The sequence below is a fragment of the Sander lucioperca genome, chromosome 5 (genome assembly GCF_008315115.2).
Source record: "Sander lucioperca isolate FBNREF2018 chromosome 5, SLUC_FBN_1.2, whole genome shotgun sequence".
In the NCBI taxonomy this organism is placed as follows: domain Eukaryota; kingdom Metazoa; phylum Chordata; class Actinopteri; order Perciformes; family Percidae; genus Sander; species Sander lucioperca.
In genome coordinates, this window is record NC_050177.1 from 33287969 (window position 1) to 33315704 (window position 27736).

A 27736-nucleotide genomic window follows, 5' to 3' on the forward strand; every position below is an offset into this window, starting at 1 on the left:
ACAGGAACAGCTGCCTCCTGGGTGAAATTCCTTTGTTTGTTTGACCGATCCCTCCCTAGGCAGACTTATTCACTTTCTATTATTATCCTCCCCACGCGGTCGAGCAGTTGAAAGCCCGGTGCGTCTCATACAGACACCGTAGGTTGCCTTGTGCATCGGTATCAGACGCTGAGTTCCACTGACCGTGCCGATGTATTTGACAAGTTGGGACCGAGAACGTTTTGAATTAATAATAATAGTATAACCAGACTGTCACTTTTTCTCCGAGTGTATGTACTGTATGTGCTCTTGTACAGCTATCTGTCTGTGAAGTTTTTAGACCTGTAAAGTGAGGACATTTTTGGAATTGTCTTCTTCAGAGGTCTATTTGAGCATCATGTCTTGGTTCTGGGGTTAAGGTTAGAATTAGTAACAGTTGGGTTAAGTTTAATAAATGTAGAGTTTGGGGCTGTGGAAGGTTTTATGTCAATGAGGGCCCTCATTAGTTTACATGTAGGTGTGCGTGTGGGAGCGCATGTTTGTCAGCTCCGGTCTGCTGCCAGGATGTGGCTGCTTCCTGTGCCACTTCCTGTTTTGTCTTTTCTCGTCTGATTGGTCTGTTCTATTCTGGTTAGTAGTGTCGAGTGACATAAGGGGACAGAGGGTCAAAATATTTTCCTCTTTGAACTCTCTGAGTTACACATATCTGACATAAATCAAATAACCCACTGGCTGTAAAATACATGTTACTGTACATACATACATACATATATATATATATATATATATATTTACATTGGAATTTCAAAGAATATTACAATTTGAGTTGTGGTTTAAAAACACTATTTGATAATTAAAGCTAGGATGAAAAAGAAAATACAATTAAGGTTAATATGTTTTACTGCCAGAACTGAACTCTAAATGATCATGTTATTTGCTATAAATGTGCATACATTTGTCTCATGGTACCATCATGTAATAGGTACATGCCAGACATGGTACAACCAACATATATAATATGATGCAAGCTATTTGCATCTCGTTCATGCAGTTGGTCTCAGGATCAAGGGCACTAAAATGAATTCAGGCAAGAAAAAGAAAACGTGCACCAAAAAGAGGAAAATTCAAACGCTCTTCTCCGCAGAATAGAAAAGGCTTTTGTGGGGCAACCTCTAGCTCACCCAGTGAGAGCGTGCGCCGCATGTAGGCTGAGTTTTTTGCAGCGGCCCGGGTTTGAGTCTGACCTGCGGCCCTTTGCTGCGTGCCGTCCCCCATCTCTCTCCCTTTCCTGTCTATCCACTGTCACTATCAAATAAAGGGAAAAGCCCCCACAAAAATAATCTTTAAAAAAAGAAAAGAAAAAAAAAAAAAGGCTTTTGTAAACCAAAATGCCTCTCAGTATAATTCAGTATATTTTGAATTTCATTAAAAAACAAACAGACTTCTCTATCAGCTTGGTTGAGGCAATAGCTGGTGGTCAGTCGGGCTCCGAGCAGTGAGGTTAAATCACGAGCGCTCACAAATCTGCCAGCTACCGTCGTTGAAAAAATAAGTTACAGTAAATTAAAACTGACTTGGTGAGACATTCTCAGAGAGCATGGATTATGTTTTAGAGTGTAGGTTAAGAGGAGACATGCTGCCATTTTGGATAGCACTGTTTAACTTTTGCTTACTGCTACTCAAAAAAGAAAACCAATCAGTGGGAAAATGATCATCCAGTGGCCCGAAGGCTCAAGGCTTGTTGTGTGTAAACTGCTCCATGCTAATTTAATTGAAAATGTGTTTGGGAATATGGGTCACTCAAGCAAACATATCAACTGACATGATAAGAGCCTTAAAGTTGTATTCCTTAAGATTTTAGTCCTGATTGATTTATCAACACCGGCGTTTACCGTGGTAATAGCAAGTGCGGTTTAATACTACACTCTCAGGGTTTTTCCTGACTCAGAATCAGCCTTTGGGGGGGGCATTTGATAAACAAAAATGCCTATTTTGCTTGAGTAAATAAAACCCCAATTAACAAAACTGCTTAAAAAAATAATATTCAAATTTAAAATACTACCGTTAAAATCACCTGGATAGTCTGGTACAGCCAGACTCTGGACGAAATTAACGCTCCTATTCAAGTTTATGTTCTGCTTGTTCAACTGTTGTATGGTAAATTTCTGATAAACACATTCAGAGAAGATTTAAATTGCAATTTTTTCGCTCAATTCTTATCATTTTAGCACTGGTGGTCCTTTGGTGCTGGCTAAAACCTCTTTGGGGGGCGCCAAAAATTCCTCTATGCAGGACAAAAACCCTGATTCAGTCAAAAGAACAGCTGGTTTATCTATGTACAGAAGAGCCAAACAAACTACCTTTGCTTTAATAAAAAAAAATCAGTCAACAATAATTATAACCGGGATCTGATTTCATGCTGCGCATAGTGCAAGTAGTTTTCCACATTACAGCAGGACCAGGGTGGGAAATTGGCCACCAGCCAATGGCGGGTACTTTTTCAAAGTGGCAGGTGACTTTGCCTTGTATACCAGCCACCGTGGCGGGTGGATTGTAAAACATTCCTTGTAACGGATTGGACAGCTTTTGTCAAAGAATGCTGTTGCTAAGAAACAATGCACAATGCTTATAGGAGTCGCGTTACGTTACTGCTAATGAATGCCCAACATTTCCGGATTGTGCTGCTTCATAATAAAAACATTCAAATACCAAAATAACGGAGGACTTTTATTGTGAAGAACTTACAGGAAATGAAACCGTTCACAGCTGGGGCTTTGACCACGCATATGTCTGTCAACTCCAGACTTTTGTCAAGTAGTTTTCAGCGATCGTCCGTGACACCATGTAGCTGAGCTGAGGTACAGACGAAACGAAAATTATCGGTTAAAAACATGTGGCGACATATCCCCGGTGTTAAGAGGCCCGCTGCGGTGTCAGCATTAGCTATGAATGTACAAACTGTTGAGGGCGAAGTAAAGAAAAAGAGAAGGTAGCCTAATTTTCGAACAAGTGGCGCATTGACAAAACGTACAGTGAAAGACCATGCAAAACATTTCAGACCGTCCTGCCAACCTGTATTAAACATCAATGTACGCTGTGACGATTTTTCAGTCGCTGAAAGCTGCTGCTGTTTTAATCCTGTCAGCTCTCTGCTGCTCAGTTCCACCCACACCCACACCCACACACACACCCACACCCACACCCACACCCACACACGGTGGATGCAGGAAAAAACGGAGATGAGTCGTACACAATGACCTAAATTGAGGACAGCTACGGTCGTTATTGTAAGTGCAATGATAAGTTAAAGTCCAATAAGTACTTTATCAAACCGTATGAATGTGTGTCCCAGGCCAGGTTAGGAAATTAACTAACAATGTATAGATCAACAAGCCACTGACAGAAATATTCAAATTTGATTAATTCAATAAATTATTATTTTTTGTCTTAAATCCACCAGCCATTTTCATATTATACCAACATTTGCAGCATCCTGAGCCTTTTTATTAAGGTTACTAGGAAAACTCAGCCCAGAGTAATTTTATTCTCCCCAAAATAAGTTTCCTTTTTATTTTTAAAGAACTATACAAAAAAGCAACTTTCACTGTCTCTCGCAATTTCATTGCAACAAAAATACAAACGATATCGCAACTTTTATCGCAATTTTTTACAAAAGCTCCTGCAAAATCAGGTATTTTCGGCCGCAACAATCTCAAAAAAAGGCTGCGAAATCCTGGAGGGACTGTTTAATGCTATGTTACTGAGAGATGAGTCAATATTTTTTTTGTTCATTAAACATGTAGGCCTACAATTACTGTAGATATGACCAAACTGACAATTTTACCATGGTCTCGCAGGCTTTTTTTCACATCACTTTTTATTTGCCTATATTAATAAAATATGTATTAATAATGTATTAAAGCAATTCAAAATATACTAGTGCACTTTTTATAAATTTTAATTCCAGAAAAAGTGGCTTTTAAAAAATAGAAGTGGCTGGTAAAATTGAGCATCCACCAACCACCACCCTGAGCAGGACACAGGGAAGTTGGTTACCTTGCTGAGGAGTTGGAGGTGTACTGTTCACAGCTCACTGTGGCAGCTCCTTCTTGTTCCATTTCTCACGAGCAAAAATGAAAAATCCTCCGCAGGCAAAAAATGCCCCAAATGACCGTTCTCTTGTTTTGTAAAAGCATTTTTTGATGAATGATTGCGCTTGGTTTTCTGAGGCTACTTCAATCCATGTTTCACTGGTGTAACATGTTTAATGTGAAGCTGTAAGAAATGTTTGCAATAGTAGTTACAACTCTGATACAATGTAAAGAGAGCTAACCGAAAACAATGAGGCTGTTATCAATTATTCAAAATTACACTGCATTACAGGTATTGTTTTCCTGTGTATCCCTCATGTTTAAGAAAGAATCTGAATCCAGTGCAGGAATGACGGACTTTCCCTTTACCCATATATAGAGGAAATGACTGATGTGTGTAAATTCATTGAATGGCTATTGCAGAAAAAATGCAGACTAACAAAAGTATCAAAAATAGGGTTTGATTCCAGGCACGGGTCAGTTACTGGGTTCAAGGTACTGTATACCGAGGTTTGAAAAAGTCATGGTTTCAAAACCACTAAAATTTTCTGTCATACCGTTCCTAAGGTAAGAGCTGTTTTTTATGAGTCTACAAGGACAGAAAGTGCAGTTTAGTAATCCGTCTCCCTGCCAGTGTGCAGTGTGTTTCAAAATAAAATACATTGTGTTCAATGGAAAAAAAAGTTGTTTTTTTTACTCAGACATTTCAAAAATAATACATTTATACAGTAGCTGTCATTGCAATACCATAATACTGTGAAACCATGAGATTTGTGTTGAAGGTTACCATCCCGTCAGAATCTCATACCGGCACATGCCTATTTCATTCATGAACATTTAAAGGCCTATAACTTCAAGGTGGGTCATGAATAGGGGTGCATGATATATTGACTCAATATCGTTATCGCAATATCACGTTGCGCAATATTTTGTTTATTTAGTGGAGCGCAGCGTCCCGTCCGTTGGCTGTGTGGCTTAGTTGTGTTTGATTTAGAGCCCCCTTGAAACGCTATAATGATCATGTTTCATTGGCCAGTCACCGTGCCACTTGCACATGTTAGTACACGTCAGCGCACGGGTCCACTACGTGACAAACCCTATGGAGCGTACCACGTGACGTGTGTGCATATTTCGACAGAGTGACAAGAAAGTCAAGAAATACATAGAGACAACAAAACGGAACGAATCAGAGAAGAGAAAGAAAAGTTGTGTCCTGTTCTCTTTATTTATTTATTTTCTACTGTCCAACCAGTAAAACATGTCCTGTTCTGTAGACATGGTCCTTATTTATTTATTCATGTTGTACCAGTCCAATATGACCGTCAGTTGAAATAAACCTTGTGTTGTATTTGTTATGAATCTATTTCGATGCATTTTCCCATAACTTTTGTAATTTTACATATGTTTAAAATATTGAAATTAATATTGATATCGCAATATTCATAATCGATATCGCAATGTCACATTTTGTCAATATCGTGCAACCCTAGTCATGCAAGTGTTGTGCTTGCATGATGTAGCTTATATCAGTGGATCCCAAAGAGGGATCCATGGGGTCCCCAGCAAAAAGGGGAGTCATTTTTCTCACTAAAGTTTTAATTCCATCCATAAGTATCACAACGACAGAATGTATGACTATTTTGTTCATGGGTTACATACACTTTCTGTTATAATACATCTAAAAGCAAAACTCCTATCAGATGGGGGACCCTGGCACAAATTCTTATCAAATCAATCAAATGGAGGTCAGTGGTCAATTTGTGTCAGTTTAGGGGTCCTTCACATGAAAACGTTTGGGAAATACTGTCTATATTAATGTGTATTTCATCAAATTGCCACATGAGAAATGTGGGCTCAGTGCATTTTTTTCCGCATAGCAGGCTAATCTGGCAATGCTGCCATACACTGACTGTACATGGATCAAAATGCAATGTATGTGTCAATAGATTAGAATTCTGTCCTTTTTTGTCATTTTCAAAAATAACACCCTGTCATAAAAAATAATTAAGATAGAGTACAATGGCAACATAACTGAAACCTAAAAATATGTAGTCTCTTGCCTTCAAAGCAGTCTGGCAGTCCAACAATATCATTTATTTTTTGAAAACTTGATGTGAACATTAATTGCAAAGGTCTAATGCTAAAAATAAATTAAAAGAAAATTGTTTTGAATATCAAATAAGTAATAACGCAACAATTTTTTCCTTTTGTCAATACTCCTCCAAAATGTCCATCATCTCCAGTGGTCACAACACTATTTATAGTTTGTGTTGAGTGAGTTCAACAGCCCTTGGGTCCTTTAAATCCCCCATAAATATAAATAAAAGAGCCTTTTTTTTTTTTTTTTTTTACTTTTCTTCTGAAAAATGATCCCTTTGGCCAACAACAACAACACACTGCAGGATAAAGTACAATAGGTCTGGATTCAGATTCCAGTTCAGGACATTTTACGTCAATGTTTACTCATATCCATTTCCTCAGAGACGGTTAACAAGACAATCTGAGATGTAACAGATATGATCCCTTGGAGTGCTGTTGCCGCACAAAACAGAAAAAGCTTTGATTTCAATTTTACTTCATTAGATTTCTCTTTTGTTCATTTTGGATGTTGTTTTATATATTATATGTCTGTGTGGGTTGATGTTTCTCTTGTCTTGTTTGGAGCTGAGCATGCAGGATACAGAGCCTCAGGTGTTAAAAGTTAATATAAATTTCAACTCCAATGTGGTTTTCAAAGGAACACCAGCCCTCCAGCATCTCCTTATGGTGTTTGGTAGATGATGGTCTTTAGTAGAAGACGCCTCTCTCTGGGACTGTCTCTCTTTTTTACCATAAAACTGCACTTAGTTTGCTTTTTTATTTACATTGAATGTGGACTGAATTGTATAAAAAGCATCACAATAGAATTGTGAAAAAACTTTAACAACCAAAATCACTCTTTTACTAACTTCTTACTACTAAAAAAAACCCCGTTGTCACTGCTGTTGATCACGGAGCGTTTTAGTCTCTTTAAACTCATTTTGGTTTTCCAACTATACTCAACTATACCGTTTTGGTTCACTGTCACCGCTCTCTTCAACCTCGTTTTAGCTCCGATAAACACACTGCACGCTACCTGCTCTGCACCTAATGACAGACAGAACAAAGTTAGCAACTAGCTGGTGAACACAGTGCAGCATTTGTAGCTAAAGAACCAGATACTTTTCTCAGATGTTGGTGGAGACAAAACAAGAGCTAAAATCAGAGTAGTCTCGCTTTGCCAGACGCGTGTACGTTCAAAGGTTGTTTTAGTCGTGCAACAGAAAACTCAGATTGGACAGATAGTCTAGCTAGCTGGATTTACCCTGCAGAGATCTGAGGAGCAGTTAACCATAGTCCTCAGAAATCCACCAGAGTTTAAAATTACAACACAAAGAAAGCGGAAGGTAACTGACGTCCGGCCCAAAAGACGGCCATCCAGCGGAATGTCCGGCGGCACCCGAGCAATCCCATGAAGTGGAACGTCGTGGATAGGGCCTGGAATTAACACCCTAACCCGCCAAAACACTGTCAATCTACCTGCTATAACTATCGGTAAGCAGGGTACACGGTTGCTTACGGGCCTGGTCCAATCAGGGGCCCGCATCACTGGAAGACATTGATTGAGAACGGGTAAAATTCATTTCCTAGTTTCTGATATGAAGACGAGACGTGTGTGTGACTCGAACATCTCACATTTACCAACAAAACATACAGCGAAAGACCGTGCAAAACATTTCAGACCGTCCTGCCAACCTGTATACATTTTAACATCAATGTACGCTGTAACGTTTTTTTCACTCTAAAGTCAGCGGCTGCTGTTTCAATCTGTCGGCTCTCTGCAGCGGGGCGGGGCTGCTCCGTTTCCCCCGCGACTGACGCGCACACACAATCACACACAAATACACACACACACACACACAGACACACACACACAATCACACATAAACGCACACGGTGGATGCAGGAAAAAACGCAGATGAAACCTACAGGATGACCTAAATTGAGGACAGCTACGCTCGTTATTATAAGTGCAATGATAAGTTAAAGTCCAATAAGTACTTTATTAAACCGTATGAATGTGAGTCCCAGGCTAGGATAGGAAATTAACTAACAATGTAAAGACCAACAAGCCATTACATACATACAATTAATTAATAGTAATAAGTATTATTCTCCTCAAAACAAGTTTCCTTTTTATTTATTTTTTTTATTTTTAAGAACTATACAAAAAACATTCATGTGTTATGGTGCGCATTCACCAGTGTTTTGTTGTTGTGGTGGTGCGCGTAGGCTACTCCTGATTTTGTCAGTCATCTCATCTCTTATATGCAGTGGCGTAACGAGCCAACACCGGGCCCCTATGCAGGATTATCAAGGCGGGCCCCCCTACTACAGCACGTGATGACGGCGCAATGTCCACGAGTAGGCTACCATCAACAGGACAGGATAGGATCATGGAGACACAGCAATTCCTGTTTTCACCTTTATGACGCAAAAAAAAAAACTGGCTGGTAAAAAGTCCCTGTGGCAGGTGGATTTAAAAATCCACCTGCCACAGTGGCTCGTGGTCAAAAAAGTTAACTTCATGCCCTGGTCGTGGATATAGACTAAAAGTCAGTGTTGCCAACTCTTTTCCAATGAAAGTCGCTAGCACCAGCTCCAAAAGTCGCTAAAAGTCACTAGATGACGTCATACGCTCATTTGCATATTTTTGACGTGATTACGCAATCATTTGTATAAAGCTTAGTGGTTGTGTCAGCAAGGTAGATAGAAAGAAATAGAATTCTTTAGCCAAATAATCACAAATTCAATACAGGAATTTGTTTTACCTTATAATTATTACTTAGGTAGCCTATCTTTGAAGTAAAAAAATGAAATTCTACAAAGGGAGGGAAAAAGATCGATAAAGAATTCTCAAAGAAGGCTGGCTTGCCCAGGTCCAGGCCAGCTCAGCGGAGTCTTCCTCCCGTCGCGTCCCGCTGTCTCTCCTACCTGCGCACAGTGCTGCTGCACGTGAGGAGAGAGGGGAGAGGCTGCTCCGCTGCTCCTCAGTCACGGAACAGAAGACTTTCTGAAGACTTCTGTTTTGGCGGCTACAGGAGAGAAATACCTTGCGTGCAATACTGACGACTTTTCTACAGAAAGTCGCCAGATTTGTCGCTAGTTGCTTTTTTGAAAAAAAGTCACTAAGGTGTTCTGAAAAGTCGCTAAATCTAGCGACAAAGTCGCTAAGTTGGCAACACTGCTAAAAGTAGAGTGACTATTGGACTTACATTCATTAGGTGTATGTGTACATTGTTTGCTAACAATCCAAACTAAACTCTGCTGATAATAATTACACTGCTGCTCTTTGCAATACACAAGACATTTTGCACATTATTCATCCATATGTCTGCTCAATATATCTGACATACACAAAATAATGCACAAAGAGGTGCAGAGATGCACACACGCACAAATATAGCCTGATTTTTATTCAATGTATTGTGTTTCTTCTTGCCGCTGCAGCAAGACCATTTTTCCTCTGAGATCATTAAAGTTTCATCTAATTATGTTCAATACTCCATTACTAAAACAGTCGATAGGTGCAGCCCTGATGAGAGACTGAGGGCAGAGAGAGGAGGATGGGAGCGAGACAGAAAGAGAGTGAAAAGAGAGAGGGATATCTCCTCCTTCAACTGACACTTTGAATGTCGTTACATCATCAGGATGTCCGTTTCAGAGCGAATCCGGATTCACTTTGAGCACCTTTTAACCTCTTCCTCAACTGGCTTTCATTTAATCATCCTGATTCTACAGTAACACCTGCATTTTTCTAAACAGTGCATGTGTGGACTAGCCTCGTGAGACCGTCCTGATCTCGCGAGCTCCAGTTTTCCACTCGCAGATCAGTCTGGCATCTTGAGACAGAGAAAATTTGGAGCCGTTCGCCACACGACCGACCAATCAGCGTTGGTTTTGAGGCGGGTTTAGGTGTGACACAACGAGAAGCGACTGTTCAGTCTAAACAACATGGCGGCTTCCATGGATGAGATGAGTGTAGCTATCGCGCAAATTTTAACCAAATTAGAAAGTATTCCTTCATTGAAAGAAGTCATCCAGTCAACCTACCTAAAGATCGTATATGTCTCACCACAGACGACGAGAGATTCATCTTTTTTTAAGCCACAACACCAGAAAGAGAAGGCACAGAGTTTAATTGCAGGAGTGCTTGGAGTGGAAGGTAGATACTAGTTTAATAAACAAGTGATTGTTCTGTAAAGTACTTGTAGACACAATAAAATCTCCGAGTAGGACAGCAAGACGCTCCGCTTACGAGACGCTCCCGGTGTAGTATGGCGCGTGGCGGAGGACGGAACAAAACCGGAACGCAGCCGGAACGCAGCAAAGACACGCCCATTGGAAAATCGGTGTAAGTAGCTCCCCAATTCATCTCAATAGGGTGTTGACGCAGAGGGGCACCGGCAAAACAGCTGAACCTGGCTCAACTTCTGCTGAAGGGGTTTTGTTTTTGGATCCCAACTAGCAAAGAAGAAAGTAAGAGAACAACTCGAAAAATAGAAAGCCCTTAGCACAGCCCTCACACTCTCTGGATCAACCAGATTATAGCCTAAGAGAAAGTAAAAGCACATCAAATAAGTCATCAACTTCTGCGGGAAAAAAAAAAGAGTCTTTTTAGCACTGAGCAATGCGTCCGCTTTCTAAAGCCACGTGGCGTGTTATCACGAGGCTACGGTTAGAAAACGTGACGCGTGGGTTGGGTTTAGGAAAAGAACAAACGTGGAAAGGAAACGTCACAATACCAAGTGGCAGATTATCTGGGCAGCGTGAGCAACCAAAAAATTAGCGAGTGATGGGAGGGAGAAATAAGAAAGGGAACAATGAGGAGGAAAATATTGATCAAGAAAAAGTAAAGAGAGGAGGGGTGAAAGAGATTCAAAATGAGAGAGATGAGAGAAATGGAAAGAGATAGGGAGTTAATGTGAGAGATGGAAAAAGGAGAGAGCCAAATGGATATAGAGTGTAATTTTAGATCAGAGAGAGAAAGCGAGAGAGAGAATAAAATAGAAGAAGAGGTGGAGAAGAAGAGAGTGAATAAAAAAAAAGAGGTCATTGATCTTGGGGAAAAATAAGGGGAGAGAGGGGAAAGAAAGGGCTAGGGAAAGGAAAAGACAGAAGAGAAGGAAAGTGGATGGAGAGATAGAGGTTTAATGGGAGAGAAAGAAGAAAGGCAAACACAGAGAGTGAGATGTAATCGACCATTTGAAACTGCTCTAATGCTGGCCACAGGTGCTGCTGTCTCCACACTGGAGACATCCGTGTGTGTGTGTGTGTGTGTGTGTGTGTGTGTGTGTGTGTGTGTGTGTGTGTGTGTGTGTTTCTCTCTAACGGTGTTTACAGACAGACAGCGGTGACCTCATCACGTCCTGGGTACATTTAGACGCGGCATCAGACTGTCAGGAGTAACACAAACACACATAAAGAGAGTCTAACGCACACTTCTGACCCCCCTCTCTTTTGTTTTCCCCCTCTTTTGTTTGAATCTCCCTCTCGGTCTGCAGGCCATCAGCCGTATCATTTCATCAACACACAGAGATGTGCTCCGTTGCATTACATTGCAGAGACTCACAAGGCAATGTTCTAGGACGGCTTTCAAAGTTTGTTGAAACCAGGATCCCTTGTTCCATTTGAAGGAATGCACCAACAAACCATGATTTACTTCAAACTGTGTGACAACAAGTCTGGCTGGTTGCTTTCTAGAACGACTAAGCGGAGGATCAGTCCTGCATTAGTCTCACATTGCCAGACCTTCCTCCACAGCGCTGTGGAGGAGGGTCTGACTAGTCCACACAGCATTCCGGGATGGGAGGAAAACGTGCTCTGGTTTATTGGTATTTCTTTAAACCAATCACAATCGTCTTGGGGCGGTGCTAAGCGCCAGACGGAGCCACGGTGCCGCTGCAAAATAGACTCTGGAAGGAACTTGTTTTGGTGGAACATGTGTACGTTCAAAAGTTGTTTTAGTCGCGCAACAGAAAACTCAGATTGGACAGATAGTCTAGCTAGCTGTCTGGATTTACCCTGCAGAGATCTGAGGAGCAGTTAACCATAGTCCTCATAAATCCACCGGAGTTTACAATGTCAACACAAAGAGAGCGGAAGGTGACGGAGGTCCGGCAGAAAAGAGTGACATCCGGCGGAATTTCGGCAGCACCGGATCAATCCCAGAAAGTGGAACATCGTGGATATAGACTAAAAGTAGAGTGAATTTTGGACTTACATTCATTAGGTTGCTGGATGTGTACATTGTTTGCTAACAATCCAAACTAAACTCTGCTGATAATAATTACACTGCTGCTCTTTGCACATGACCGTAATCATGTAAGACATTTTGCACATTAGTCATCCATATGTCTGCTCAATATATCTGACATACATACATACATAAAATAATGCATTAAAACAGCACAGGAGGCTGCGTTGGTAGATACCAGTAACCGGCTTGTATAAGGTACTGGTAAGACCATGAAATATGACCCGGAAGCCCAGTTTGAGTAACCGATGAAAGCGTTTGAAGGCTTTTCAGATGTCAAACGGTTTGTTATACTCACAGACATGATTTTACGACTCTGTAAAGTTATCACGGCTGCAAATATTTTATCTTTTGTTACGAGGGTCGCAAGGTGAACCATAGAAATACTCTGTTCACGTTACAAACTAATCTACCAGCAATGTGCACTTGCATGCGTTTGATTGACCAGCACAACACCTTGCTGCCAACGTTGCAGCAAAGGTTTACCCTGATTTAACTTTTCCCCTGCGTTGGCACCCCCGCTGCGTTCATGGACTGGCTCTATTCAAATGAATGAGTGGGCTGCGTTTTTTTTCATGCAGGGCTAAAATCGGTCTAAACAACCCACATAGGACACTGTTATAGGACAACATTTTTTACAGTCATGAAATGCTGGTCCCGTGTTTTTAAGTTAGTTAAAGTACACAGCAGGGAAACAAGCTTCAGTTTGTATCACTTGTGACATCAGAGGAAAATAAAGGCTGTGGCCCCTTTTTAATCAGTTTCAATCCCCAGCTCATCCTGTCCGCTAGTTTCTGACCTGAAAATCTAATGATCTAATGATGCCTATTAAATACTTATAATTCTTGACCCTTTCACTTTTATGAATTCAAAGCAGCTAATCCTTTTCTTATCATGAGTCAGTTAATGAATGAGTAAAATGTCAACTCACTGATGTCAGGCCAGTTAACTATTAAAACCTCTTTCAAGAATAGAACAGAGGGTACAGTAGAACAAGCACAGTGAGATAAGTTTACTGGTATTTCTGATGTACTGTAAAGAAACTGATTTTGCTGGGAAAACATATTGCAGTCTCTATAGCCTTGACAACAAACAAAATCACAGGTTGGCAAGAAGCATTGTTGCTGATGCAAATGAACTCTCAACGCTCAAAAAAACAGAAGCAGAGTCGCCCACGATTAAACACACCGGCACAAAAACACCACTCTGCTCAGAGACCTCCAATTAAGCGTGTAGCTACACTCACCACAGGACTGTTTTCTGTGTGTGTGTGTATGTGTGTGTGTGTGTGTGTGTGTGTGTGTGTGTCTGTCTGTGTGTGTCTGTGTGTGTGTGATGTGTGAATGGGTGGGTTGACTCAAACCACTGTCACTTCACTCGCTTATGAGTCATCCCTCTATTTAAGAGACTAGAATGGTGGCACCTCTCAGTGCCTCCGGGAACAATTATCCAATTAGGCGAGCCGAGGGCCTGCAGGATGACGTTTCTCATTTCAAACTGTACAAAAACAATCTATTTGGCCATCCATCACCTGCAATGTGTTACGGTTTAGGTAGATTTACCTGTTGGTCACTTTTCCAAATAAGCGTTGAATTGATGATTATTTACCCCAGCACTCCATGCTAACAAGGTAACATTCACTATTGTACAGCTTACTTTGTCGAATTGTATTATTGTAGTGTCTAAATTGGCTTCTTTTGTTACAACTACTATAATAACCTTGAGGTGTCAGGGTAAAGTGTAAGTGTCAACCAAATTGCACACAATTAAGTCAATCAAATAGCCCCAAAAAATATTTTTTATATATATATATATATATATATATATATATATATATAAATAAATTATTTTTATTTAAAAAAAATATTTTTATATATATAACACCTTTATTTATTCAGGGAGGGCCAATGAGAGAAAGCTCTCTTTTCCAGTGATGCCCTGATTACAGCCCAATAAAAAAAGAAATAAAAACAATCTCAAAAATCACAGTAGAAATATATATAATCTATATAATATATCTACTGTATATATAATATAATCAAAAGTATCTGATCATAAAACAATACCCACATTACAATATGTAGTAAAACACAAAACAAGTGAGAATCACTGGTGTAATTGAATAAGAGGGCTATTAAAAACAAGAGCAGGCCCTACGTAACCCATTTTCAAGCATCATCTTGAACGTCCCAGTGGAAACAAGTTGTTCTAATCTGAGAGAATCCTGAAGCCAGTTCCATCTGAGGCCCATTTATTATTCAGCTACAGAGATTTAAAAGGCACCCAGTGTCACTGAAGGGGAAAGTTGAGAAAGTTAAACTTCACGCACATGTCCTGTGACGCAACCCAAACAACAAGCAGGCGTGAACCATTCGTGCACATTTTGACTCCCACAGAAACAGAAGCTCGGAGTTGTTTACTGTTCTGCTCCACTAGTGGAGATGGGGATCCTTTCCAGCACAGACACAGGACAGCTATACTAATCAGCCTTGCCCAATTGGGTGTCATTGTAGTATTACTGTAAAACAGTTTTAACAAAGAATACTGCAAGGTAAAAAAAAAAAAAAAAAAAAAAAAAAGGCAGCAGACAAACTGTGCAGCAGGAAGTGAATATGTGTAGTACAGCGGCCACGTCAGAAAAGAACTGTCCAGTTCCAGCGGCGTACTGTAATGTATGTAAATTTCATGCTCAACACACCCACACCCACACACACACACACACACACACACACACACACACACACACACAGAAAAACGGCTTCAGAAGACCCCAGAGACTGCCTACTGCTTTTGTTTCTGTATGTGTGAATGAAATCTGATGCCTGAAATCTGATGCACCTGGTGGAAATCCCAACATAGGATTTGAAGCAAAGTGCATGACGTCAAACTCTTTTCACAACATTTCACAGATCAACATATCCTGTGGTTTTCGCATGACATCGGTGTTATGTTATGCGATGTTGTGCTGCTGTATCGTGTTGTGTTACAGTATAATGTGATAATGTAGTGCAGCGGGTGTCGATCCTTCAGTCAGCCAGGCTAGCTGTTAGTGTCATTCTCTACCACTGTAGCCTTTTTGACCTTTAATCACAGTGATTACTTAACCACAGAGGCTCTTAAGTGCTGCTTATCAGAACAACCTCTGGAGAGCAATTACACCATCACTGCTCTCTCTTTCACATTCACCCTCCTCTGAAGATCCTTTTTTTATCCTCCTGTCCTCTCACCTCCATCCATAATGCCTCTCTCATCTCTAGCCTGTCTCCTACTGCCCTCCTCTCTTTCTCTCCGTCTCCTTTCTCCTCTGCTCCCCTAGTTTATGCTCAGCTCACATTTTCTCTACTGTCTTTTAAAGACTCAGTGTTTTGTCTCCTCTTTCCAGTTGATTGATTGATTGCTTTTATTTGACCCTTTCGTTATAAGATACGATACAGCTTTGCACCATACATTAAAGGTCCCATGGCATGAAAATTTCACTTTATGAGTTTTTTTAACATTGATATGCGTTCCCCCAGCCTGCCTATGGTCCCCCAGTGGCTACAAATGGCGATAGGTGTAACCCGAGCCCTGGGTGTCCTGCTCTGCCTTTGAGAAAATGAAAGCTCAGATGGGCCGATCTGGAATCTTGCTCCTTATGAGGTCATAAGGAGGAAGGTTACCTCCCCTTTCTCTGCTTTGCCCGCCCAGAGAATTTGGCTCACCCATGACAGAGAGACATCATGGCTTTCAAACGAGCAAAGTGGCAGTTGGTTAAGACCACACCCCCCACTCTCTCCTCCTCAATAGCTACAGACACAGAAATGGCACATATTATGGAAAGCTCATTGTGGGACTGGCTCTAGTGGCTGTAATTCTGCTCCAAGGCTGAATTTCGGGAAAGAGACTTCAGATACAGTATTAGGGGACCACTAAGGTCTATATAAAAGAGACTTCAGATACAGTATTAGGGGACCACTAAGGCCTATATAAAAGAGACTTCAGATACAGTATTAGGGGACCACTAAGGTCTATATAAAAGAGACTTCAGATACAGTATTAGAGGACCACTAAGGCCTATATAAAAGAGACTTCAGATACAGTATTAGGGGACCACTAAGGCCTATATAAAAGAGACTTCAGATACAGTATTAGGGGACCACTAAGGTCTATATAAAAGAGACTTCAGATACAGTATTAGGGGACCACTAAGGTCTATATAAAAGAGACTTCAGATACAGTATTAGGGGACCACTAAGGTCTATATAAAAGAGACTTCAGATACAGTATTAGGGGACCACTAAGGTCTATATAAAAGAGACTTCAGATACAGTATTAGGGGACCACTAAGGTCTATATAAAGAGACTTCAGATACAGTATTAGGGGACCACTAAGGTCTATATAAAAGAGACTTCAGATACAGTATTAGGGGACCACTAAGGTCTATATAAAAACATCCAAAGAGCATCATGTCATGGGACCTTTAAAAAAAAATAAACAAAGTCAGGATAACACAATGAAGCACTGGGGCTTATTTCCATTGTGGTCCCTTGTGGGGTTGGGTGTGTGTGTGTGTGTGTGTGTGTGTGTGTGTGTGTGTGTGTGTGTGTGGGGGGGGGGGGGGGCAGAGCAAATGGCAGCAGATCAAGCATTAATTATCACATCCATACATATTTTAAATAGATCCATCAAGACAATACAGTAATAAAAAAAACATACTAAGATTGGCATCTGAGCCATTTTCCAGTGCCTGCTTAAAACCTCCTAAACTTCTGACCATCTTTAGATTTCCTGGCAATCTGTCCCACAGGCTTGTTGCTACATACAACGGTGATTTTATCTCATCTCCTGTCCATGGATTTCCTTTCCTAATCCAATTTTTCTAATCCATCTCATAGATTTTCAGATATTTTACAGGATAACTGAAAACTTTGACCTGCTAGTGCGCTAAATGAAAAGTCATGGGATCACTCAAAGTCTTTAGGGTTCATCATCTAAGCACCGTAGACATCTGTACCAACTTACAGTTTTTGCCGATTGCTTCCACACTGAAATCAAAAGTATTACACAATTATCAAAACCTTGCACTCACGAAGCAAAACAATGGCCCAGATGTGCACCACTATAAGCACAATGTCAGATGCAAAACACTAAACATACTTGTATACATAAGACACAGAAGTATATCATGATGTCAATGTTTGCAATTCCAAAACACTGACTGTCAAATTTCCACACCCATGAGCCAATCTGTGAAACACAGCCATCAGGTGTGCAAACACATGACTGCTTAATGGTAGACACACCAATCAGGTTTAAGCATGTTATAAAATGCAGCAGGTATATCTACTATTTTCTGTAGTGTATTTTCAGATCTTTTTATTGTTTGTTGTTTTCTTTTTATTACTGTAATTGTAACCTGTACTGGATACAGTATTTTATGTTTGTCTGTTGTTTGCTGAGCTAACAGTGTTATGCACACTACTGTAGTACTGTAGCATGAAAACTGGGACATGTTTTGTTGTGATTCTCCATGTTGACTGATTTGGGTATATGGAGAGTAATTTATATATGAGGAAATTATATTTTTCTCAGTCTGCACCATTGGTGTTGTGTAGTGTTTGGTGAACTTATTGTGTATTTGCACTTGCTCTCTGTACTTCATTTACAGTACTCTAATCACTGAGAAGTAGAATTGCTAAAAGTGTTTTAGGTCAACATGACATCATGACTTGCGTAAACATACACGCCACTTTCCTAAAGCCAAATGGCGTGTTATCTGTACGCATTTTGAGCTATCCACGTGTATGTCTACGCTGTATACAGCGGATGTAAACATACACACCACGTGCCGTGTTATCACGAGAACGTGCCATGCTATCGCGAGAACAACGTCACACGCGTGTAAAAAAAAGAAAAAAAAAAATTGGGTTTAGGGAAAGAACATTGGGAAAGGCTTTAGTAACACTACAAAAATGACAAAAACACGACGGTGACCAACGTCACATGCTTAGGGAAACAATAAACGGTTGGGTTTAGGAAAAGAACATTGGGGAAGGCGTTATTAAAAAAAATTAAAAAATCGTTGACAAACGCCACACGAACCTGGCCCGCCTGGGTGAAAGTCCTGTGTTTTACCCATCCGCCACCCCAACCAACCTCTGTCCTTTCATACTACTCGCTACGGCAATAATTCACATGTAATGTAGGTCAATGGAGGCCAAACGGCGTTGATAAACACGCTAAAAAACGATTATGCGTCTTTAAAACGGCATACGAATTGGCGTGTCATACATTCGACACTTTGTGAGATCAGTCTGTTTAGGTTGGCAACAGCAGTGTGTGTAACTGGTTAAAACTGAATTAAGTCATATGTAACGTCTGTGTTTCATATGGTAACAAAATATGTTTTTTATAAATTAGTGTAGTTTTTGCTGCGAGTGATTTTTGCAAGAGTGTTTAATTTTGCAAAGGGTCTGAGGTGTTCTGCTAATTGTGTGTGGTTGTAATTGTGTGTAGTGTAAAAAAACAGTCCCTGTTTTCAAAATAGTGCTTAAGCAATCGAAAAAAAAACTGTAAGTGGCAATCTATCCAACAGTTGTTGAGATATTTCAGTCTGAAACAAAGTGATGGACTGACCAGCATAGCCATCCTGGCTCAAAAAATAAAATAGAACTATTAACTTTTTTGTTTTTAAACCACAAAAAGAGACGAGTTGTTTCTTAAATGCCTGCTTTAGTCCACACTCACTTTTGTGCACTTTTTCAACAAAACGTACTATCACATTCTGTTTCAAATATACACAGTTCAGCACTGCATGTTGTTCTGGGAGACTGACGATAAAGTGGGCCGTGTTGAAAAGGAGTCGAATGTGTGTTTGTCTCCCGAACTTTACCCAAGGGTGAACGCATTCTTTTAAATGTCACACCCCTCTCTGACTTCTGATGGAGACGGTGAACAAGCAGGGAGGAGAGAGATCTGTCTTGGCCGGGGGTTGAGGGGGACGAGGTTTGGGTTGTGGTGGTGTATGTGTGATTGGGTCGGGAGTAGGGTTGGGTATCGTTTAGGTTTTTTTCCGATACCGGTGCTAAAGTGATACTTTTAAAATGGTGCTGGTGCCTAAACGGTGCCTTTTTTTTTTTTTTTTTTTAATAACTAAAAAAAGAGCACAAAACAGTCGGCGACATTAAAGAATGGCTTGTTTATTGCTAAGGCCATATGATCAAAATTAAATGATTTATTAATAATGTAATAATAACTTATAACAATAACTTATTAGTGCTGCCACTAGTGACTAATTTTCTAACGATTAATCTTTCGACTAATTTTCCGATTAGTCGACTAATCTTAACGACTAATTTAAAAACAAATCAAGTGAAAAAAAATCAATTTCGTCCATTTTATTTTGAACTCAACTGAAGGGCCAAAACATAAAATGTCATTTGTGCCATAAACAATATAAATAACTTAAATGTTACCAAATAACAAAATGACATAAACGCAGATATAAATGTAATTAAAAAAAAATAATAAATAATTATCGATTTTCAAATATTGCACCTGTCAATACAGAACAAAATATTCTGTAGCCTATTTTGCTGTCAATACTATCTACGTTGTCTTTGCTGTAATCAAATCAGTATATATGTATGTTTAACATGAAGTATACTACTGCTTGAGTGTAGTAAATCAAGAAACATACATGTGTACAGACAAGGCTAGCAGCAGCAGCGCCGCGTCAGACACCTTTCTGGTGTGTAAAGACAAAAATCCACGCAGCTGACACACAACAGAAACACCACGCAGGCAGTGTGTAGCTGCTCGCGTTTACACTTGCGTGCATGGCGGGGTTTAAAACATTACTGCAAAAGTCTAAGTAGCCTGTTTAACATCCAAAGACAGTCATTGTACTTGTCAAGAGTTAATAAACAGTACAGACTTGCTCGCCGTTTCATTAATAATCATATACTTACGTTCAGAGGCGGAGTCAGGACTTTTCCCGGTGGGCCGGTAGTGTTTCGAGGTCGCGAGGGCCAGTCTGATAATAGTTATACATTGCAAGTTCTTAGCAACGCCATCCGGCGGCCTGGCGTGCCGCGGCCGCGCCGCTGCCCGCTGGTCACACTGTGCAGCCTCTGCTCAACTCGTACGGCGAAGTTACAGACCACTCTTTTACCAGCCTCCGCCATTTTTCAAATCAAAGCAGTGAAGGCGGGGTGGAGGGGGAAGAAAAAGGAGAGCAGATTAACCAGCAGGGCGTGCACAGCGCACAGACTGGTGTGGAGGTGAATTACAGCGAGCCGTTTGAGTCGGGACACCAAAAATAAATAGGCAGTCAATAGTAAAACGACGACGTCGACTAAAAAAATTTACGTCGACTTATTTTAATGGTCGATTACGTCGACTAAGTCGACTAATCGCGACAGCACTATAACTTATTTCACCAGTAAATTGCTGTTAAATGACAAAACAACCACCAGATGAGAAAAAGGTATTTTACAATAACTCTGAATGCACCACAAGGCGTCTGTGTTGTTTTCCCGACAACGGCAGCTGCAGTCAGACTGTTACGTCTCGGTGTTGGAATCCTCTACACAGTAAAATACAGTCAAACTTTACACCGTTTAGCTGTCAGCAGTTTAACCGTGTTTACTCCAGCTGCTAGCTAACGCTAGGCTAACGTTACCTGCTGTTGAGTGTAATGTTAACTAGCACCACGTGCAGCGAAGCTTCTGTTGACTCTAACGTCTGTTTCGGCGCATCAGAGAGAAGCGCAGGCATATCAGTGGCACCGAAATGAGGCACCGAAATCCGCGTTGCTATTTGGTACGGTAGATACCGGTCGTTTAGGCACCGGTGCCGTATTAGCACCGGATTTCGGTACCCAACCGGGAGTGGTAAAAGGAACCGGAAGGTAAGTAAAGCTGGGGCTCTTAGCTAACCACAGCCATCCTTCTGCCTTCAAGGTTGAAGCAAAAACAAAAGAAAAGCACAGATTATCTTTCCAAAGAGGTCAGAAATAGTTCAGTACAAGGGATGGAGGAGAGGATGGTTTACTTCTAATCTTATTATAAATGATGCAATGAAATACAGAAAGAAAGTCAGTATTGCATGTACATTTATTTTTATATTTATATATATATATATATGTATATATATGTATATTTATTAAGTTAAAAGCTGAAAATAAAATTGTAATCAGACGAGAGACACCACAAGGGGAGGGAAGAGAGGTGGACAGAAAAAGAGAGAGAAGGATATAATATGATTAAAAATAATAGAAAATAGAGCAAACTGACTCGAAGATCTTCACAGTAGGGAGGGAGGGACAGGGAAAGAAAGAGTGCAGACAGAGAAGAGGAGAAGAGGAGATTCTACTGATTTTAATATTACAACTGGAGATGAAAGCAGGAATTCTGTAGGAGGAACAGAGGATTCATTGTGCCGACTCTTTACTAAAAAAAAAACATTAAGGTCTGTTGAAGCATTTCCCTGCAGCTCAATGAAGCACGGTGCTTTCTGGGAAATCATGTCTCTGTCTCTTTACCTGCCTAAGGTGGCTCATCTGCTCGACTGCTTAACGGCATATGTACTCCTTAGTCCTTGTAATATATGCATCCCAACCAGAGATGTTCACAAGTCATTTTATGGAAGTCTAAGTCGAGTCTCAAGTCTTTGAGCTTGAGTCCAAGTCAAGTCTCAAGTCTTTGAGGGGAAAGTTCAAGTCAAGTATCAAGTCTTTTGCCACAAGTCCAAGTCAAGTCTCAAGTCTCTGGCCATCTGATCTGTCCCTAACACTGTATTGTTAAATCTTATGAATTCAAAGCATGTCCTGTAGCTACCATCCAGACAGTACAGTATCAAAATCAGTTGTAGGATAACTTTATGGGGTCTAGTTAACACATGCCTTTAGCCCTCGGAGCTGGTGAAATATTAACATAAAGCTGTCACATCATATGGATACAACTATAAAGATACAATGTGCCTGTTCCCAGCATTAGCACAACACTTTGCGATGGTTAGCTTGTTACCTGTGACGATATATGCTAAATGTAACGTCTCTTTCACTCAAAAAAATGTCGAAGTGGAAATCAAGAGAAAAGTGGCAGCGCCACACCAGTTACAGAACAACATGCATCTCAGTGTCAGTCCAAATTACGCACAATAAGCAGTTTGAACTCACTGATGTAATGCCATTTATTTTCTAAGTGTTAGTAGGCTCAGTGAAACTGAGTCCAGCGAGAGGGAGATCCGACTCAGAGGAGGAGAGGTTAGTGAGGCCAGCGTCTCCACGGCAGGTGACAGTGTGCACGGATCCGCTGTGCCACGCATGGGTGAAATAATTAAATAGTAAATAGGACTACAGCAACAGAAATATATGCAGAATTAAGACAGTCTAGGCCCAGTGTTTGGTGGACCGGGTACACCTTGTTCACTTAATAGTCTACAAATCATCCACGGGATCAATTACGCATTACATGAGTTTGCCCACCCGACACAGCGTTTGTTCCTGGGGAGATGGATCCGTGTGTCCCGCCTCCTGTGCGATGTGTGAGCCTCAGCAACTGCTAACTATAAAGATACAATTTGCCTGTTCCCAGCATTAACAAAACACTTTGCGATATATGCTAAATTGAATGTCTCTTTCACATTAGCAAGTGACTGACCTATCTGGGTGCGTTTTGAGATGCCTGATGAAGTTCGACGTTGTTGATCCGGCATCATTTATCTTGGTGCCACACACCTTGCATGTAGCTGTTAGCTCACTGTTTACCAAGTTATTAAAAGCAAAACTAATGACAACAGGCACAACTCCGGAAGGACTTGGTTTTTGCCATTGTCAATGCATTTTTTTATATGTGAGTGTGCGCACATAAGGCATAATGCATGCTTTATGTTGCACATTATCGCAAAGGGCACGGCACCTGCAGCTCATCATACGTTTCCCCAGCGTATATGCACCAATAAAAGAAAATAGAAATACATGAATAAATTTAGATTTAAAAAGCAATAATTGCATGAAAACAGGTTGTTGACAAGTCTCGAAGCTCGAGTCTGAAGTCAAGTCTGAAGTCTTTTGGGTCGAGTCGCAAGTCAACTCTGAAGTCAGCTGTTTGTGCGACTTAAGTGCGACTCGAGTCCCCATCTCTGATCCCAACCCTCTAAATTGTGTAATCGTAATGAAAACTGAATGTTGTTCCTAAGCCTTCTTAGCATTTCTCTAAGAAGAAGAAGCAAGTGGCTGCCATTCATGCTTGTACGGCATGAAAATCAACTTCCACAGGGCGAGATACTCCATCACATGAAACACGAATCGGTAATTTGATTTGGTCAAACTCCATTTATCCTCCGTAGAGTTGTGTGATTTCTCATCCGTGTTGCATTTTGTTTTCCTCCGTTCCTTTCTGACATTTGCATTAAGAAATGGAAGACTCTTGCCAGGAAATAATCCTTCAAAGACTTCAAAGTCACTTTATAAACTTTACTTTTACATTCACATCTTTTAAGTGCCAGCCCAAAGAGCGGTGGATCCACGACTGTGACACAACATGATTAAAGGTGAAACTACTGGGTGCTCAGCTTAACACTTGATCAACATACAAACCTGCAGCCTCTTTGTTGCTTCAGTTTATGTTTGTTGATCATCTGTTTCTGACAGAGAAACATGAACGCACCGCTGTCGAGCAGCAGAATTGAGAGCCGGACCTTTATCTGACTGCTCCCTGGGAAAGTGAATGCAGCACGGCTGCTATGGCAAAAGAAATCTGGATCACCACCAAACTCTAATCAAGTAATTTCCCAGCTATAGAACAAAGGCAATGTGTTCTCCAACTTTCAGCCATGCCTGTTTGTTTTTTTAGATATCCTAATGGCAGACAGAAAACTGAACCCTTTCTTATACTTCACTGGCAGAGGTAAAGATCTAAGATCTACAGACTGCTTTTCAAAATGACGAAATGGCAAAATTTCAACTATGTGGGCTGTAAATGAGCTACAACTCCAATCGACACAGGTAGTATCCATTTAACCCTCCGAGGTCTAAGGGCATTTTTAGATATGTTCTTGAATTCTCCTTTTAAGGGTTTTTTGCATATAATCTGATCCCCATGTGTTTCATATCAAATGTTGAACAGAACAAACTCAGCCTACTGTATAGTGACGCCCAAAATTCTTCCAGAGCAACGTGTAAAGAGATAATTTGGCCCAAAGGCAGAACTATTTCTCAAAATCTCTTGTGAAAACATAACTACACTCAATTGTTTTGGTGCTTGAAAATGAGTTTACAAAAGTCTTGGCTTCACAAAAGTATCGTAATATATGAATAAAATAGTAAATAAAAAACGTCTAAAATGAAATTTTGTAGTATCACTTTTTGAGTAGGAGTATTGTCAAACATCGCTTGGACTCTCCGGTGCGTCTTTCGTCCTCAGAGGGTTACATTTCACAGCAATTCAATGTAGAATCCTTGGAGCTTGGTTTAACACATAATAAACTAGGCTCCACATCTCAACTGAAAGAATGATTTTCTGGTCCCTGCACAGAGCGAGATACAGTCGGAGAGGTTCAGTGACACAAGCGGCTTATTTATTTGTTCAGTCTCAAGATTTATTAATCAGTCAGCAGTCAAAACCCCTGAAGCTGTGGCAGACACACAAGTGCCTACTGTACTGTAACGTCAATGCTTCCAGCTCATCCCATAATCAAGTTACTAATGCAATTTGACTTGCTTTTCCAACAAGTTAATGGGAGCCAAAAAAAAAAAAAAACAGCCTGCTGTGTGAAGAGTGGAAGCGATGTCAGATGTAGAAAAGAGCTGATTTCAAAGTCAGGGGGAAAGAGCAGAGGAGACGTTCATGCACAGCATGTTCTGACTTCATTTCTTTTATTCTTTGATGCCCCCCCCCCCCACCGACAATTTATTATGTACAGTAAGAGCATTATGTCCACTTACTGTGGAGTGTTTCATCCGGATCATAAACACTGAAGCATTGGCGACTGAGTGCTATGGGATGTGAATACGCTGACATACTGACCTAATGATCCAACTGCCAGGAATAACCCTAACAACCCTACAGAAAAAAACTACAGAAAATGTGTAGATTGACTGATTGATATTCCAGCAGTGACATATACAGAAGAAGAAAACAATATTTATATATATATATATATATATATATATTGATGACTGTTCTGCACTGCAGTGCAAAGGATCATGGGACTATGTTATTAACGGTTCCTGTCCCAGTTTAAGTGTGTAAATGATGTTCTGTTAGTGTTTTCGTTATGCATCTCATATCATTATGTTACCTGGGTTTTAGTCTTGATTTAGTGTTGGTGTTTATTTCCATTGGTTGGGTTACCATGACTGAGACACTGGGGTGGGTTGATCACCCCTGTGTATCTTGTGTTTGTGTTTGTGTGTAGAACGTGAATTAACTACCTTAGATTTCAATTGCTCTGACTTCTTCCATGCAGCTCGCTACAATACGTTAAAACAATTCAATTCAATTCAATGCTATTAATAGTATCAAATCATAACAAGAGTTATCTCAAGACAGTTTACAGATAGAGTAGGTCTTGACCACACTATAATTTACAAAGACCCAACAATTGCAGTAATGTCCCCAAGGGCAAGCATTTAGTGCGACAGTGGCGAGGAAAAACTCCCGCAGGCTAATAGTTTATAAACTGCTGTGGTATTGCTAACATTCCTATGATGTCTCGTTACAACTAAAGCCCATATAATTCACCTAACAACGTTTTGTTGTTTGTAAAACTAGCTATTGTAATCGTCATTACTTCGGTATAGGTAAATAGGGACATGAAGTAGGCTACATTTTGTAATGAATTAGTCTAATAATTAGCCTACATGTGTATAAGTAGGTTCAGGCTTGACCTCATTCGTCGCCACAACGTACGGAGCAGAATTATAGCTTTCTGTGGCAGGTGTCTGTTTCAGTTAACACGTCTCCCTCTCGGTGTGAAGAAAAGAGCAAAGAAAAGAGTGTAAAGCCACAGCCGAGGAAAGGCGCGACGCTGTACTCACGTTCAGCTCCTAAAGTCACCGCTGTCACCTCCCGAAAACAGCGCGTATCCATCCAGAGAAAAAGTCAGTTCATTTCATTCAACCTCCGCGAAAAAAACGCTCAGTAATAGTAGCGTTGGTCTTTTAAACAGCCTCCGCAGCGAACTACAGTGTGAGCAGAGCGGCGGCAGACTGAGACACGCAGAGGGAGGGAGAGAGAGAGAGAGAGAGAGAGGGAGAGAGAGGCGGCATTCTGCATGACTTGGTGACTGTTCCGCCCTCTCTCTCTCTCTCTCTCTCTCTCTCTCTCTCTCTCTCTCTCTCTCTCTCTCTCTCTCTCTCTCTCTCTCTCTCTCTCCCCATACATGAACATAAAGTACAAATCAAGAGTATGATCAGTGGTGGAAGAAGTATTGAGATCTTTTACTTTTAATAAAAGTACTAATAGGCCTACAACACTGAAAAAATACTGTGTTACAAGTAAAAGTCCTGCATTGAAACTGTTACTTAAGTAGAAGTATGTAAGTATCATCTGGAAAATGTACTTAAATTAAAGTAAAAATACTCGTTACAGAAAAATTCTCACATTTTTAGAAACCGGAAACAATCAAAACAGTCAAACACGTGTTTAATCTGCTAATCATTTCAGCTGGACTTATATAGGCCTATATATTGTTGGGTAGTTTAATTTATAATAAAACACACACACATACAGACACACACACATACACAGACACACACACACACACACAGACATACACACACACACACACACACACACACAGACATACACACACACACAGGGAGGGAGGTTGGTTGGTTGGGGGTGGTGGACGGGTAAAACACAGGACTTTCACCCAGGAGTGTGTCACGTTTCTTTCCTAAACTCAACCGTCGTTTTCTTCTTTTACTAAAGCCAACCCCGTTCTTCTTTTCCTAAACCCAACCAGTTGTTCTTTTCCTAAACCCAACCGTGGCGTTCTTCTCGTGATAACACGGCAAGTGGCGTGTATGTTTACGTCCGCTGTATACAGCGTAGACATTCACGCGGATAGCTCAAAATGCGTACAGCTAACACGCCACTTGGCTTAAGAAAGTGGGCGTGTATGTTTACGCAAAGTCATTATGTCATGTTGTAAACTATTAAACCAATTTCCCTTAACAGAGCCCCCCCTTGTATGTATATATATATATATATATATATATATATATATATGTACTTTTACCGGTACCGACCGAATGTCGGTATTACCGAGTATTGGTTCACATAAAATCAAACGGTGCCAAATTTCGGTACCTGACAGCGAGTAAGTGCAAGCTTATCAGTC

At 40.6% G+C, this 27736-nt stretch overlaps 1 protein-coding gene across 1 annotated transcript in view; it reads right to left on the minus strand.

Moving 5' to 3' along the window:
- The window catches only part of gpr4 (G protein-coupled receptor 4), a 66625-nt gene extending 40025 nt beyond the window's left edge, over window positions 1-26600 (minus strand). The window contains exon 1 of the mRNA XM_031284694.2: window positions 26430-26600. The gene's annotated coding sequence lies outside the window, so the exon portion shown is untranslated. The remainder of the gene's footprint in view (window positions 1-26429) is intronic.
- Between the last annotated feature and the right edge of the window lie 1136 nt (window positions 26601-27736).